Source organism: Mauremys reevesii, unplaced genomic scaffold (assembly GCF_016161935.1).
Source record: "Mauremys reevesii isolate NIE-2019 unplaced genomic scaffold, ASM1616193v1 Contig2, whole genome shotgun sequence".
NCBI classification, from domain to species: Eukaryota; Metazoa; Chordata; order Testudines; family Geoemydidae; genus Mauremys; species Mauremys reevesii.
Genome location: NW_024100826.1, coordinates 3,686,643 through 3,704,705, shown reverse-complemented (window position 1 = coordinate 3,704,705; position 18,063 = coordinate 3,686,643). Strand labels below are relative to the sequence as shown.

The 18,063-nt window shown below is 45.5% G+C and overlaps 1 pseudogene; it reads right to left on the bottom strand.

The window, feature by feature from the left end:
* Nucleotides 1–370: 370 nt before the first annotated feature.
* Nucleotides 371–16,510, bottom strand: LOC120393402 (annotated as a pseudogene).
* Between the last annotated feature and the right edge of the window lie 1,553 nt (nt 16,511–18,063).

The window sequence follows — 18,063 nt, the reverse complement described above, 5'->3', positions numbered from 1 at the left end:
GGTGGGGGCTGTGGGAACTGAGATAATAGTGGTGGCAAACGGAAATAATTACAGTCTGAGCATCTCCTCTTTATATCAGCTCTAAGTTAAGCAACATAGTTCAGAAGGTAATGGAACAAGCAGGGGCAGGTGTCTATATTGAAGAAATCACATATCAGTGCATAAAGGAGAAGCTGTAACACAGTTACTGGACACTGTTTTTCAAGGAACATGGTACCTTCCTTCATTATCGGGCTCAAGTTCCATTTCCATTTTGTTTTCTCCTGTAAATCATACGATGATTTGCAGAAATTTCTGCACAATTACTTAATGAGTGAGAACTAGCTCATATCTGCACTCCAGTACTGATCAGAAAAACCAGTCCCCATATTTACATACAGTGAGGAATAATTTTCTGGTGTATTGTCCTCCTCAGGGCGTCCTTCACCCCCTTGTTCCTCAAACTGTAGATCAGGGAGTTCATCATGGGGATCACAAGGGTATCGGACATGGCCAAGATTTTCTCCCATTCCACTGAGCTGCCAGATGAGGGTCATAAATATGTAAAGATCAGGGTCCCATATAAGAAGGAAACGACAGTCAGGTGGCAGGCGCAAGTGGAGAAGGCTTTGTGCCTTCCTGCCGTGGAGCGGATCCTCAGGATGGCAAAGATGATGTAAATGAAGGGGATGAGGATGGTGAAAATGGTGCCTATGATTTCTATGGCTGCAAAGAGGAAATGCACTCGCTTATTGATGCGAAAGTCAGAGCAGGAGATTTCTTGGAGTGGGCGAATATCGCAGAAGAAATGATCGAGGACATTGGAGTGGCCGAAGGACAGACTGAATACAGTACACGTATGCACAGTGGTGTTGACACAGGCACTTAGGGAAGAGCCAGCCACCAGCTGGAAGCAGACTCTCTTGGACAGGATGACATAAAAAAGCAATGGGTTGCAGATGGCCACAAAGTGATCGTAGGCCGTCACAGCCAGGAGGCAAAGCTCATTTCTGGCACAGAAGGAGAAGAGGAAAACTGAACCACACACCCAGGGAAACAAATGTATTTACTCGTCACTAGGGAACTGAGCATCGCCTTGGGGGCAATCACAGAGGAGGAGACAACATCTAAGAGTGACTGAGGAAAAAGTACATGGAGCTGTGGAGTTGGGAGTCAACGCTAATCAGCACAATCATCCAGACATTCCCCACCAGCGTGCAGAAATAAATGGCAAAGAAGAACACAAAGAGGATGTTTTGCAGCTTTAGACTGTCAGTGATTCCCCGGAAAATGAAGCCAGTCACTCTGGTGCAATTTCCGGGAGCCATTTCTCCTATCACTGTGCTCTGTGTCAAGGAAGAGGCAGAGGAAGGGATAGAAGCAATGGGTACCACAACAATAAATCTGATGTACAGTGGAGACTCGTGTTATCTCTTAAGAGATGCCGAAATAACGGAAATTCAATTTCGTCAGAGTTTCCAAAGCCCAAAGGAACCATTTTCATTATCTAGACCAGTGGATTTTTTTCTCATTTGTGGATGAATCCAAAATTTTGAATGGAGGTGGAAATCGTAGACAATCTGTGGACCCCTAGGAATCCACGACCCACAGGTTGCAAAGCAGTGTTCTATGGTAACAACCACCTTTGGAGGACCCCTTAGATACAGTCTGTGGATCCCAAGGTGTTCGCAGACAATACATTCAACAGCCCCAATCTAGTCCAATTGCTTGTATAACACAGGTCATAATTTTTTTCCAATAGTTTTCATTGTAAAGTAGAGCATATCTTTTAAAAAATAATCCAATCTTGAATTAAAAATTGTCCATAAACTGAATATCCACCACGACCCTTGGTAAATCATCACCCCTTGTTAATAGAGGGTTTTTATGTCGAGCTGGTCAAAATTCCCACCCATCCCCTTGGAAAGTGTTGAGCTTTTATGAATAAAACCCCAAATCCAAACTATTTTGGTGCTGGTCTATTTTGGCTGAAATCTGAAGTATTTTGGTTTTGAAATGGAACAACTGGGAGATGTAGTCTGGCCTATAAAGGAGAATGGAAGCCTGAGGAACTTCAGCTAGACAGATCAACATGTGGACTGCTCCGTGTTGAAGGTGTTTGAGAACAGGTCAGAGAAACACCCATCGGGATGTTTACTTGGTGTTACTTGGTCTTGCCCCAGCATGGGGACCCTGACTTGACTCCATGAGGTCCCTTCCACCCTACATTGCTAGGACTCCCTAATAACAATATTTGTATTGATTTTTGTTATTTTATTTTATTTGTTGTAAAAATGCTGACATTTCTATGGAAAAGTTCAATGCAAAAGAGATTTGTTTGTTTTTGTGGGAGGAGGGCAATTTTCATCTATTTCCAAGGAATGTAGTGTTCCCACTCACCGTAGGGGGTCTGATCCAAAACAGATTGACGCCAAGTGGAGTTTTTCCATTGATTTCAGTGCACTTTGGGTCAGGCTATTTGTTACTATCAGATTTAATCATCTTTCCAGCTAGCAGAGCAAGAAGCAAGGGAAGGTAATACTCAGTGTATTTGAACCTTCTGCACTCCCTAAAGGAGAGGATCTTCAAGGCAAAGAGATTAGTAAAGTTCACACCAAATTATAAAAATACATGAACTCAAAGAAGAAAACACACATCCTCTTTTACTGAACTATTCAGTATGAGATTTTGAATGCACTGAAATCGGGAAGTTGAAAGCAGGGTCTAAAATCCCATGATGTTTGTGACAGCTTAACCTGCCTTTAACTGATGAGTAGAAACAATATCTCTAACAAAATGGCACGACCAGTCCACTGGCCAGCTCAGTCAATGCAAAATACAGCCAGACCCACCCAACCATCTCTCTACATGGGCTCCTACCCAAAATCTCTTTAAAGGTAAAGTTGTGGAGCCAGTTCCTGAGCTGGTATAAACTGAAATAGCTGGTGGACTTTTCATTCGAGCACTTTAATACTTTGAGATCATTTTGGGTTAAAGTCTTGCAAATAAAAAATAAAAACACGGTAAACAATATATTTGCATGAATATTCAGTCATTTCCCTGAGATATGCATCTTCTGCACAAACTGGTCTTCTTTGGCTGCTTTTTATTACAGCTCCTAGTTTTTTTTCAGATTTGCCCATCTATGGTTATGAACAAGGTCACCAGTAACAAAGTTCTTGCATTTCTCCATGAGACTAAGAAACATCAAAGATAGGAATCAAAATTTCCATATGGAAATGGAAGCATAAAGTCACACTCATCTGGAAGCCCCATTTCCTAGTAAGGTGGTTATTATGGTACTAGATTTCTACAATTCTTTACCTTATCAATGTGAAAAATTAAAATGCATGTGCGCGCGCGCACACATACACACGTTTCAGTTGTCCTGTTTGGACTAATCAAGTTTCACCATAATAGAAAACCTCCAGAAAACATCAAGAAGAAAAAAAACCATTATATTAAACAGACTATTGAAAAATAAAGGATTTTTTCCACAAAATGGAATATTAATATCCGTTATCATTTACAGGTTTCAGAACTGATCCTAAAACATCATCAACTCTTACCTTGTTGTAACAACGCAATATCCAGAACACTTTCAAATGCCGTGTTCCCTTCTAACTGTGATGTAATGTGGGATAGAAAAGAAATTAATTCAAGAATCTTTTTCCGGTAGAAAGAGCCAAAATTGCTAGTAAAGTGAAAACATCTCATCTCTAGGTGAATCCCACTAATACTGTAGCTATTTCGAGAAAGTGAACTGAATGACAATGGCAGAGAAAAAGAATTACTTTAAAAAGAAGGAGGTGAGCGTTTTGGAATTTCCAAAGGCTGCTTGCTTCAAAGCAATTGACAATTGCAAATGTTTGGGTTTTTTCCCCCAAATCAGCATTTTAGAAATGCCAACCACAAACAATGTAAAGTCAGCAATTGCAACTATAACTTTCTTCTTATGAAACTAAAAGGCCAGGTGTCCCCACAGCCATCTGATCTATGGCGGGGGGTGCTTGGAGTGGTAGATTTAAGCCTCATATTAGCACTCTAGCACCTTTCCATAACTAAACCAGGAGCTATGCGATTTATAATAAGTCAGTTAAAAAAGATCCCACAAACTAGGAATAAACTCTGATTACATTCAATAACCAGCATTTTTGTTGAAATCAGTAAGATTATGTTAACAATGTTTCACTTTATATTAACTGAGGAGATATGAACGAAGAGCAATGTTAAGCAGCGAGAGCTGAATTAAAACGATGGGTGAGACATTCATGCCTGCTCTGGTTTCTTGCACAGCCTACAACTGGAGTTCTGCAGTGGGGAAGCAGAGGCAGCAACTGAGTTTGGAAAAGCTTCCACCTCCAAAGGAAAGGAGCCTAATGAATACTAAGTAAAACATCTCTCTCTCTCCCATGTTCACATGCAGTATCTTATCATCCTGTACAACCTATGGCTACAAATCTCTATAATTTACCATGAGTGAGTGGAGACAGTGGGAGGACCAGCCTGTCCTTCTCAGAAGATAGTTCTTTAGCAGAGTCATAAAGCAGCTTCCTCGAGAATATCCACTGATCTCCACCTAAAGGGCCACAATGAATTGCAGGTCAAACAGCATCAAGATAGATTGTTCCCTTGGAAGCTAGGTGGGTCCAGATGTTCCTGTTCCTTCTCCCGCATCAAACTAAGAAGAAAACTCAACTATGCAAGAGAGATTTCATTCCATTATCGGTGTGTATCCACCCCGAACCCATAAGACCGTCCATGGGAGCAGAGAATGGTGCACTGGGGAAGCCAGTGCTGCCCATTCCATACTGTACAGTCTTTTTCACAATCTTCTCTCTCCCGGGCTGTCGACTGGGAATATTTCACCAGTAAAATTTTCACTACTCTGGAAAACTATCTTGAATAGTTTTGTATCATCTGCAAATTTTGCCACCTCAATGTTTACCCATTTTTCCAGAGATTCCAGAACACTGGAAAATGGCAAACATAGTGCCCATCTACAAAAAGGGAAATAAAAACAACCCAGGAAACTACAGACCAGTTAGTTTAACTTCTGTGCCAGGGAAGATAATGGAGCAAGTAACTAAGGACTTGGCTACACTTGACAGTTGCAGCGCTGGGAGTTACAGCACTGGTCGTACAGCTGTGTAGGGACAGCGCTGGTGTGTGGCCACACTGACAGCTAACAGCGCTGCATTGTGGCCACACTTGCAGCATTTGCAGCACTGTATTGAGAGGTGCATTGTGGACAGCTATCCCACAGAGCACCTCATCCCATTTTGGCGCTGTGGGTTGTGGGAAGGGGACGGAAGGGTGCGGGTCATTCTGCTTCCTGTCCCAACGCCCCGTGGTGCATCGCTTCACATCCCAGCAGTCACAGTTTTTCCGGCCACGTCTGGCGCCATTGTGAGTCTCTTGCTGTGTTTTACTCTCTCTCTGTGAAGCGCGATTTCTGTGGGAAATGGAGCCTGAGCTGCTGAGGACTGTGCTGATGAGTGTCGCCAGCACATCACGTTTGGCAGTTGAGCTATTCCTTCAGCTCCAAAGTGACAGTGAGGAGTTCGACGATAATAGCGAGTCGCCTGACGCATGTGACACTACATTGCTTGTGGCATTCACGGAAATGCTCAGCACTGTGGAACGCCGCTTTTGGGCTCGGGAAACAAGCACTGAGTGGTGGGATCACATCGTCATGGAAGTCTGGGATGATGAGCAGTGGCTGCAGAACTTTCGGATGAGAAAAGCCACTTTCATGGGACTGTGTGCTGAGCTCGCCCCCACCCTGCGGTGCAAGGACACAAGATTGAGAGCTGCCCTGACGGTGGAAAAGTGGGTGGCTATTGCAATCTGGCAGCTGGCAACTCCAGACAGCTACCGGTCAGTCGGGAACCAGTTTGGAGTGGGAAAGTCGACTGTTGGAATCGTGTTGATGCAAGTTTGTGGGGCCATTAATCGCATCCTGCTAAGAAGAACCGTTACTCTGGGGAACGTGCAGGACATTGTGAATGGCTTTGCACAAATGGGTTTCCCTAACTGTGGAGGGGCGATAGATGGGACGCATATTCCTATTCTGGCACCCCCCCACCTAGCATCAGAGTACGTTAATTGGAAGGGGTATTTCTCTATGGTTCTCCAGGCGCTTGTGGATCACCGTGGGCGTTTCATTGACATTAACACAGGCTGGCCTGGAAAGGTGCTTGATGCATGCATCTTTCGGAACAGTGGCCTGTTCAGGAAGATGCAGGCAGGGACTTTTTTCCCAGACAGGAAGATCACAGTAGGGGACGTCGAAATGCCCATTGTGATCCTTGGAGACCCCGCTTACCCGTTACTGCCTTGGCTCATGAAACCCTATACAGGGAAGCTTGACAGGAGCAAGGACCGGTTCAACTACAGGCTGAGCCGGTGCTGAATGACTGTGGAGTGTGCTTTTGGCCGTTTAAAAGCCCGCTGGAGGTCTCTATATGGGAAGCTAGACTTGGGGGAAAGCAGCATCCCCGCAGTTATATCCGCATGCTGTACCCTCCATAATATTTGTGAAGGGAAGGGTGAAACATTCAGTCAGGCATGGACCACCGAGGTTCAAGTCCTGGAGGCTGAATTTGCACAGCCAGAGAGCAGGGCTACTAGAGAGGCCAAGCACAGGGCTACAAGGATTAGGGATGCCTTCAGGGAGGAATTTGAGGCTGAAAGCCAACAGTAAGGTTTACTGCCTTGCACGGGAGTGAAGTGCAGTGGTTACACTGTTAGTAGGATTCAATTTTCCCTAAAATGATTTGCAGTGCCTGTTTCTTTACTGGGCTAAGGTATCTTTCACTTTCTGCAATAATAAAGACTATTTTCAAAGCCAAGAATTCTTTTATTGAAAAGAAAATAACTTCCTTGACAGACACACAACATTTTGGGAACCTAAAAGGGCAGGGGGGTGGGTTGGTGAACTGTACAGTCACAGGTTTGAATATGTCCTGTCTGGAGTGCTGTGCAATGACTGCTGCACTTCAGGGTGCATATACTGCATGGTGATGGGGGTTGAGTGCAGAGGGTAAGGGTCGTAGTTCTCAGGGCTGGTTGGTGAACGTACAGGTGTTGGAGGCAGCTGGTGGAGGTAAGAACCTGGATGCTGGGGAAGGGGGTTTGGAGCTGACATTGGGGCACAAGGGAAAAAGCTTTGGGATGGGGGGGTAGGGGGGCAGCACGGTAGTGCTCTGCCTGCATGGCTACGAGTGACTGGATAGAGTCTGCTTGGTGTGCCAGGATTCTTAGCAGCTGCTTTGTGCTTTTCCTCCTGGCCACTGCGTTTCTCTGGCGGATCCTGCTTTCCCTTTCTCTCCAGTCCTGCAGGTTTTTACTCTCTCTAGCAGACTGATCCATAACCGCTTTCAGCATGTCTTCCTTGGTTTTTTGCGGCTTCTTTCTGAGGTTTTGTAGTCTCTGTGCAGTCAAGGAGACAGGCAGTCCAGCAGTCAAGGTCGCTTTTGGAAAGGCAAAAATGGCAACAGTTAACAGGGGTAGCATTGTTCATAATCTCATCCAGACAGTAATTCCCACACACTGAACGAGTTTACAGTCTTCACTTTAGCATACTTTTCCCATACCAAACAGAGCACACATAACCCAACAGGAGCCATGAAATGGTGAGTAAGGGGGACTGATTGCTTCAGGGCTGTGCAGGGGTTTCTGTGCGTTGGGGACTGCAAACAGCTACAGGGGGCATCTGCACTGAACAGTCTCCCAACATTTTCCACAGGAGTTAATCCTGGAAGATATCTCGCTGCTGCGGGTCACCAGGGAAGAGCGGGAAGGTCTTCTACAGCAATGTGGATTCCGCCCTGGCCCCTATGCAGCTTGTCTGTATGCAGCAATGGTCCCCCCACCCCTCGCGGCACAGTGGCACGGACGCGTTAGCCTGACTGGGACAAGGACCACAATGGCTCTCCCTATAAACTTGCGCAGGTGCATTGCCCACACTCTGGCTGAAACTTTTGAGGAGATTACCGCAGCAGATTACCGCGATGTGATATACCACATCAATGGGCTATTCCACATCTAGGCATGCATGCATGCAGCCTTAACCCCCCTCCTCTTCCGAAATATTTCCATCCTGAAAATAAAAGCCGCTTACCAGTAACCCGCTCCTCTGCTTGTCCTTCACCAAGTACTGGCTGCTGCGATTCGCTACCTTCCTCCTGGCTTGAGAAGAGCTCCTGGCTGCATGCCTTCTGGGACTCTGGGGTGTCTTCCCCCACCCCAGTACCTTCAGTCTCGGTTTCCTGGATCCCGCCTCTCTCCTCCTCCTCCTCTCCTGTCCCCCACCCCGCTCAGAAATGTCCATTGTGGTAGTCGGATTGGCAGTGGGGTCACCCCCAAGTATCGCGTCCATCTCCCTGTAAAAACGGCAGGTCGTGGGGCCAGCGCCGGAGCGGCGGTTTCCCTTGCGGGCTTTGTAATAGGCACTCCGCAGCTCCTTTACTTTAACCCTGAATTGCAGCGCATCCCGGTCATGGCCCCTTTCCAGCATGGCCTTTGCTACCTGGCCAAAGGTATCATAATTCCTACGTCTGGAGCGCAGCTGGGACTGCACAGATTCCTCCCCCCAAACACTAATGAGGGCCAGCAACTCGCCATTGCTCCATGCTGGGGCTCGTTTGGCGCGCGGAGGCATGGTCACCTGGAAAGATTCACTGATTGCACTCCACACCTGGCTGAGCAAACAGGAAGGGGATTTTTTAAATTCCTGGGGCATTTAAAGGGCGGGTCACCTGAGGCCAGGGCAGTAGAGTGCAAACTGATGAGCAGAGTGGCTGAACAGGAATTCTGGGATATCTCCTAATACCCTGGAGGCCAATAACAGCGCTGGTGTGTGGCCACACTTGACGAGCAGCGCTGCATCACCAGCGCTGCACTCGTTATTCCCCAAGCAGACCAGGTGTACAGCCAGCGCTGCAGCCAGGAAGTTGCAGCGCTGGATGTGCCTTGCAGGTGTGGACAGTTACTAAATTGCAGTGCTGGAAAACCTTCACCAGCGCTGCAACTCTCAAGTGTAGCCAAGCCCTAAGGAAATCATCTGCAAACACTTAGAAGGTGGTAAGGTGATAGGGAATAGCCAGCATGGATTTGTAAAGAACAAATCATATCAAACTAATCTGATAGTTTTCTTTGTTAGGATGACAAGTCTTATGGATAGGGGAGAAGTGCTGGATGTGGTATACCTAGACATTAGTAAGGCATTTGATATGATCTCACATGATATTCTTATCGATAAACTAGGCAAATTCAACTTAGATGGGGCTACTATAAGGTGGGTGCATAACTGGCTGGATAACCATATTCAGAGAGTAGTTACTAATGGTTCCCAATCCTGCTGGAAATGTATAACAAGTGGGGTTCCACAGGGGTCTGTTTTGGGACCGGCTCTGTTCAATATCTTCATCAACAACTTAAATATTGGCATAGAAAGTACGTTTGTTAAGTTTGCAGATGATACCAAACTGGGAGGCATTGTAACTGCTTTGGAGGATAGGGTCAAAATTCAAAATGACCTGGACAAATTGGAGAAATGGTCTGAGGTAAACAGGATGAAGTTTAAAAAAGACAAATGCAAAGTGCTTCGCTTAGGAAGGAACAATCAGTTTCACACATACAGAATTAGAAGAGACAGTCTAGGAAGGAGTATGGCAGAAAGGGACCTAGGGGTTATAGTGGACCACAAGCTAAATATGAGTCAACAGTGTGATGCTGTTGCAAACAAAAAAAAAACCGAACATGATTCTGGGATGCATTAACAGGTGTGTTGTGAGCAAGATATGAGAAGTCATTCTTCCGCCCTACTCTGCGTTGGACAGGCCTCAGCTGGAGTATTGTGTCCAGTTCTGGGCACCACATTTCAAGAAAGATGTGGAGAAATTGGAGAGGGTCCAGAGAAGAGCAACAAGAATGATTAGAGGTCTAGAGAACATGACCTATGAAGGAAGGCAGAAAGAATTGGGTTTGTTTAGTTTGGAAAAGAGAAGACTGAGAGGGGACATGATAGCAGTTTTCAGGTATCTAAAAGGGTGTCATAAGGAGGTGGGAGAAAACTTGTTCATCTTAGCCCCTAAGGATAGAACAAGAAGCAATGGGCTTAAACTGCAGCAAGGGAGGTTTAGGTTGGACATTAGGAAAAAGTTCCTAACTGTCAGGGTGGTTAAACGTTGGAATAAACTGCCTAGGGAAGTTGTGGAATCTCCATCTCTAGAGTTATTTAAGAGTAGGTTAGATAAATGTCTATCAGGGATGGTCTAGACATTTGGTCCTGCCATGAGGGCAGGGGACTGGACTCAATGACCTCTCGAGGTCCCTTCCAGTCCTAGAATCTATGAATCTATAAATCCTGCCCCTCGCGAACCGCTCTGCTGCTCCCCGGCAGGATGCAGCACTGGCTACATCACCCCCGTCTTCCTCTGAGATCAGGGACCAAAGGGGGTGAGACAAAGAGAGGAAGACCCCGAATGGCAGGGGGTTCCCCAGGGCTGGGGGAGGGAAGAGCCCCCGAAAGGAAGGTAACTGTGTGACCTTGTTGGCAGGACCTCTTTCAGAGTCTCTGGTGGGGTTATAAGAGCAGAAGTTCTGCTGGTTTCCCTAATCCCCCTGCAGAGTCTGGGCTCCTGATAAAGCTGCCAGACAGCTGAGTGGGTAACCATGGCAGCAGGCTGGCTATGACCATGTGCACCTCCAGACCACCTGTTTGTCCTCCTTCAAGGCTTCACAGTGAGCCCCCTGCACACCCAAGTATGGGTCCCCTCCCCAACCAGCTGCTAAATCTTGCACATGTGGAGACATTTCTCCCACCAGAACTGTCACCTGCACCTCAACTGCCTTAAAAATATTGTTACTCTGCCAAATGGGAGGGGAACCCCAACATATGGGAGAGGAAAAAAGCCCCTAATTTTGTACAAGGGAGAGAACCCCTCCCCATGCCTTGCAGCACCCCCCAGATTCTGTAAGAGTTAGTAGAGACCAAAATATTATGGAGGCAGGAAGAGAGGCGCCTGCAATGGGGGTGGGCGGAGATTGTAAGGCTGGGTTGAACAGGGGGAGGAAAAAACCTCGAAAGTGTTTGTGGGAATCTGAAGGGATAAACCCTAATTTTTTTGGGGGGGGAGGGTGAAGAAAAGAGGACATTCAAGCTGAAGTCAAAGAGAAGAACCCCACAAGATTGAAAGGCTAAAAATATTAGAAGATACCTGAGAAGGTGAAGAGAAAGAGACCCCATGATATCTTCAATGGAAGACATAAGGCTAAAATGGAGTAAGGAAATCAAGAGAGACCTCCAAGGAAGAGCACTGAAAGTGGGGAAAGACCCTAAAGGAAAGAGGGGCACCCTGGGAAGTAATATGGGGACAGAGGAGAATTAATAAAGATAGAGGGGCAAAAGAGAAAGAATTAATGAAGTATAGAAGAAGTTTCTAGGGCAAGCCAGAAAGAGAGGAAAAAGGAAAAGATGGAGGGAGAGTTTTGGGGGAGAATGTCAGGAAAAAGAAAAGGGTTAAACTGCAGAGTAAACACAGATATGCAAAAGACTGAAGGAAAAAAAGAGACTGGCAAAGAGAACAGGAGAAAGAAGAAAATATCTGAGCAAAGAGTAAAACAAAAGAATAAATAAAATTAAAAAGAGGGGGAGACAGAATGGCACACAGGTTTTTTTTGTTATTATTTTATAGTAAGTTTGATGCCAAAATGTAGCGCTTAGATACACATTCACTGTATGTTGCCAAATGTTAAAAATCATGAGTCAGGCCTCAGAATCTTAAACTGAGTAAAGTCGTGTGACTGTCTTAAAAATCATGAGATTTTTTTTTAAAAAATGATACACTAAATTCCTTTTGTGTGTCTTCTGGTTTTTCAGATTTTAGGGTTCATACTCTCAGGCTGTCTCTGTAACCACAAGAGTAGAAACTTAGCTTTTTTTTTTAATGGAAAGTCTTACTTTGTCACATGACTCTGGGAGCTAGGGCTTTACAAAAACATCAAATATCAAGAGATTTGTGATAAAACTGCAATGTGGCAACATTGTATATGTCACAACATGATGCTCTAGGGTAATGGGTCTCTGAGGTCTGACTGAGAATGGTAGAGGGCATTTGAGTCCATCATTCCTGAGATTAGCGGCAGGAATAACCAGATTTTTCTTTTTAACAAAATTTTAAGTGTAAAATAAAGGGTTTTCAGCCCTGATTTAACTGTAATCTGAATGCAAACTTAATCATGGAGCTGCTTATGCCTCTCCACACATTACCCCATCAACTCAAGTTGATGCTGGGTTTTAGAATACAGTTGTGTATGCATCTCTTGACAAATAATCATATATATTTGGGAGTCTTATGGTTTTGATGCACTTCTATATTAATATGTAATTTGACACATATTATCCACAAGTTATCCTAGTGCAGAACTCCACATGAACACCAGGAATGCTCTGATTATTCTAATTGTGTAGAATTTGGAGCTGGGACATGGCTAGAGGTGGGTAGTGGGAGTGAGGGGCCCAGCTCTGTGTGCGGTTTGGACTGTGTAACAAAGGGAGTGTGCAGCCCTCCAGTAAACTGCTGCCTGTGATATGTGCATGCAGCAGCATAGGGCAGGAGACAGCAAAGGAGAAACTTCCAACACATTAATGGCTTCTACAGTCCCAACCAATGGCTTAATGGGATGGGAAGGAGACGTATCTGCAGAGGGAAGATACCAGCTACACACCCTGTTGAGCATTTACATAATTGGTTCCCAAACTGGGGGGGTGCACCCCACTGTGGGGGCGTGAAGAAATTCCAAGGAGGGCGTGAGACTACCCAGCCCTTGAGCTCCCGGCCGGGGAGGCTAGTCCCCGGCCCCTCCCCTCCTGTCCACCCTCCTCCGCAGCCACGCCACAGCAGCACGGTTTGTGCCCACCCACCTCCTAGGCTTTCCAATAAGCCAGTCCTGCCACTTTGAGTGGCCTGGTAAGGGAGAAGGGGAAGTGGGAGTTGGATAAGAGGCAGGAGGTCCCGGAGCAGCGGCAGTCAGGGGTCAGGGAGCAGGGGGCATTGGATAGGAGGTGGGGTCCCGGGAGGAGGTAGTTGGGGGGGGGTCCTGGGAGGGGGTTGTCAGGGGACAAAAATCAGGGGTGGTGGTAAAGGGGAAGTGTGGGGGGTGAGGGTTTCTTGAAAATTAAAAAGGGGGCGTGATGCCAAAAAGTTTGGGAACCACTGATTTACATAAAGTAAATGCATAAAGGAGGCCAAATGTCACCTACCCCAACCTCTGTAATTTGCAGTTTGGATGTTTCAGTTCCTCACACAGCAGCTGGACTCCTGAATATCTTAGTTTGATATCACCCAGTTCCAGCACTGTTTGACTTTGGCTGGTTCTGAGAACAGCGGCAAGATCCCCACAGCAAGCGTCTGAGACACCACACCCCCACAAGCTGCAGGAGAGAGAAAGGCAAAAAACTCAGTAAATGGGGTGGGGAAGAGAGGGAGATCCTGAAACAATCATACAGGGGCTACATTTGTGGCAACTGGTTGTACAGGGGGTGGAGGAGGAGAGACACACCAGTCTTCCCTCACTTGATTACAGTTATTTAACAACCCCTCTGCTGAGCAATAGTAAGTGTCCAGGGCCTTGCAGATCAGAGAAGAAATCAGTGACAAGGCATCTGGGTGCACTCAAAGTGTACCTGTAACTCTCCTGCTACTCCCGCAGCTCCCTCTTTTCCAAAGCCGCCTTTACAGAAAACCCTGCATAACGTAAACATTACACATCTCCCCCAAATAAAAAGCTTTTTATATCCTAAACAAAAAGAACTTGGACACCTGTAACAGCACCATCTGGGGGCATCTGCCATAACAGCATGTCCAGTGCCTAGCACAGTGAGACTCTGATCTCCGTCAAGGCATTTTACCACTACTGCAATTCACTAATAGATAATACTATAACTACTGTAAACTATGTGGAATTCATTCTGCCACCACCTGAGTTGTTGATGGTTGGCTGGATGAACAAAGGACCTCATTGGAGCAACTTTTCATTGATACATTGGAACCCAAACAGGAGACCACCTCCCCACTACCATCACCACAACCAGCATAGTGGTGGCTAATGAGCATCACCTGGACTATTAAATTGGTGGGTCACGAACCATGACTAAAGAACAAACACACAGAACATCTGTTTAACAAATCAATACTGTATTTAGTGCTCAACCGTGAGATGCACAGAGCCTGTTCATGGGTAAGTTGTTCAAGTATTTCTGTAAATGTGCCAAATTTGGTAGCTCAATGGCCAGAGTTTTTGGCTTCCAATCAAAGATTTGGTGAAATACCTCCTCATGCAATTTTTTTCACCTGTAAACTAAAAAATCCCTGTCATGCAAACTTAAATCTTTATTTTTAGTCTTTACTTTTACATGGGTAAGGAATAGTGTCCCTAGCCTCTATTTGTCAGAGGGTGGTGATAGACGGCAGGAGAGAGATCACTTGATCATTACCTGTTAGGTTCACTCCCTCTGGGGCACCTGGCATTGGCTGCTGTCAGCACACAGGATACTGGGCTGGATGGACCTTTGGTCTGATCCAGTATGGCCATTCTTATGCTCTTACTTTCTTACTTGAAAGTGGGAACATAAATAAGTAATATCTGCAGAAATACACCTTTTGTCATGTTCTGCTTTGGCTCATTCCTCACACTGGATATTGAGAGTAAGCAGGGTGGAGAAAAAATGATGTTTCTTTTAATAAAAGAATCAAAGACACTGTTTGTAACTTAAATCAGATTAATTTAAACTGAATTTTTATTTAAATTAAAAATATTTTGCTTTTAAAAATAAATGCATTTAAAATTAAATTTGAAATTATGCATCCTATAGTAAGACAAACTTATAGAATCATAGAATATCTGGATTGGAAGGGACCTCAGGAGGTCATCTACTCAAAGCAGGACCAATCCCCAACTAAATCATCCCAGCCAGGGCATTGTCAAGCCTGATCTTAAAAACCTCCAAGGAAGGAGATTCCACCACCTCCCTAGGTAACCCATTCCAGTGCTTCACCACCCTCCTGGTGAAATAGTTTTTCCTAATATCCAACCTAAACCTCCCCCACTGCAACTTGATACCATTACTCCTTGTTCTGTCATCTGCTACCACTGAGAACAGTCTAGATTCATCCTCTTTGGAACCCCCTTTCAGGTAGTTGAAAGCAGCTATCAAATCCCCCCTCATTCTTCTCTTCTACAGACTAAACAATCCCAGTTCCCTCAGCCTCTCCTCATAACTCATGTGCTCCAGCCCCCTAATCATTTTTGTTGCCCTCCGCTGGACTCTTTCCAGTTTTTCCACATCCTTCTTGTAGTGTGGGGCCCAAAACTGGACTCAGTACTCCAGATGATGCCTCACCACTGCTGAATAGAGGGGAACGATCACATCCCTCGATCTGCTGGCAATGCTCCTACTTATATAGCCCGAAATGCTGTTAGTCTTCTTGGCAACAAGGGCACACTGTTGACTCAAATCCAGCTTCTCATCCACTGTAACCCCTAGGTCCTTTTCTGCAGAACTGCTGCCTAGCCACTCAGTCCCTAGTCTGTAGCAGTACATGGGATTCTTCCATCCTAAGTGCAGGACTCCTACTATAATCTATTTGAATAACTGAAATTAAACAAAATGATATTTAAGAAGTGCGTGTTTCCTGCTGAACTAATGTAAATCATCAGCTGAGCACCTGGAAGCCCTGAGAACACCAGCTCGAGAGAGGGATCGGCTTCTGGCTCCCTGCCGCAGAGCTGGAAACTCTGGAAGCCCCAGCTCCCTACCTGTAAGGCTCCTGGCTCAGTCACTGTTCCCAGGGCCTCTAGGTTCCTGATTCCCTGTCAGCATACTAGAGCTGACAGGGAGCCAAGAGTCTAGAAGCCCTGGGAGCCATGGCTGAGCTAAAAGAATGGTTTTCAACCTTTTTGGTCTCAGGACCCATTTGTAAACCTTGGTGGCCTGTTGCAACCCAGTAAATATCTTTAGCTCAAGAAAAGTTTGGCTTAGAATATATTTCTTACCCAAGATATACACATTAACATGATACATACTAAATGCAGCAAATATTAATATGCAGTACTTAAGTAGTTGTTGTATAAATCCAAGATTCTGAGCATTGCAACCTGTCAGAATGTATCAAGAGAGCTCCTGGCTGAGGTGGCTCATCCATTTGCTGGTTTCAGAGTAGCAGCCGTGTTAGTCTGTATCCGCAAAAAAAACAGGAGTACTTGTGGCACCTTAGAGACTAACAAATTTATTTCAGCATGAGCTTTCGTGAGCTAAAGCTCACTTCTTCGGATCCATTTGCCTGTCCAGGATTTGAAGCTGCAATGTGTTAGCCTCTACCTGTATCTGGTTTGCTTCATTCTCAGCTTCCAGTTGCTGCATACACCTTAGATGAGCTTCCCTCTCCATCTCAGCATCAGCTAGGTGCCTTTGGTGGGCTTTCTCCTCAGCCTTAGCTTCCATGGCATCTTTCCTCTCCTTCATTCAGAGTTCCACCATCTTCGATTCATGCTCATGTAGTTTCTCCGATGCCAGGACCTGCCTTCGGATCGCTTTTGCATCTGGCACATGGGGAGACTGAGACCGTGCTTTTTGGTCACAGTCCATGACCAAAGTTCTCAGTTCCAGAGCTGAGATGTCTTTCTTAATAGTTATCCCCCTATCTTTATATAAAGCTTTAAGTTCTTTTGTGTTCAGATTCTCATATGATTGTACCTGATCTTTAACCCTTAAAACTCTCTAGATCAAATTTTGATTAGCATTTGATTATGATCTCAAAGCTCAATTAACCTGTGTTACATGAATCCTGCAAAAAATTATGCCAATTCTGATGGTGTCCAGAGTGACTCACAAAATGTCTTTAGAGGATCTCTGTCCATTCACCTAGAACACCCCCGTGCCAGGATTCAAGTCGTTCAGATAGAATCATAGAAGATCAGGGTTGGACAAGACCTCAGGAGGTCATGTAGTCCAACCCCCTGCTCAAAGCAGGACCAACCACAACTAAGTAATCCCAGCCAGGGCTTTTTCAAGCCAGGCCTTAAAAACCTCTAAGGATGGAGATTCTACCACCTCCCTAGATAACCATTTCAGTGTTTCACCACCTTCCTGGTGAAATAGTGTTTCCTAATATCCAACCTAGACCTTCCCCACTGCAATTTGAGACCATTACTCCTTGTTCTGTCATCTTCCACCACTGAGAACAGCCTCACTCCTTCCTCTTTGGAACCCCCCTTCAGGTAGGTGAAGGTTGCTATCAAATCCCCCCTCACTCTTCTCTTCTTTAGACTATATAAGCCCAGTTCCCTCAGTCTCTCCTCATAAGTCATGTGGCCCAGCCCCCTAATCATTTTTGTTGCCTTCCACTGGACCCTCTCCAATTTGTCCACATGCTTTATGTAGTGGGGGGATCAAAACTGGATGCAATGCTCCATATGTGGCCTCACCAGTGTCGAAGAGAGGAATAATCACTTCCCTCAATCTCCTGGAAATTGTCGTACTAATACAGCCCAATATGCCGTTAGCCTTCTTGACAACTGTTGACTCATATCCAGCTTCTTGTCCACTATAATCCCCAGGTCCTTTTTTGCAGAACTGTTGCTTAGCCAATCGGTCCCCAGCCTGTAGCAGTGCATGGGATTCTTCCATCCTAAGTTCAGGACTCTTCACTTATCCTTGATGAACCTCATCAGATTTCTTTTGGCCCAATCCTTCAATTTGTCTAGGTCATTCTGGACTCTATCCCTACTCTCCAGCATATCTCCCTCCCTCTCCACAGTTTAGTGTCATCTGTGAATTTGATGAGGGTGCAATCCATCCCATCATCCAGATCATTAATAATGATGTTGAACAAAACCAGCCCTAGGACTGATCCCTGGGGAACTCCGCTTGCTACCGGCTGCCAACTAGACATCAAGCCGTTGATCACTACCCATTGAACCCAATGATCCAGCCAGCCTTCTATCCACTTTATAGTCCATTCATCCAATCCATACTTTTTTAACTTGCTGGCAAGAATTGTGTGGGAGACCATATCA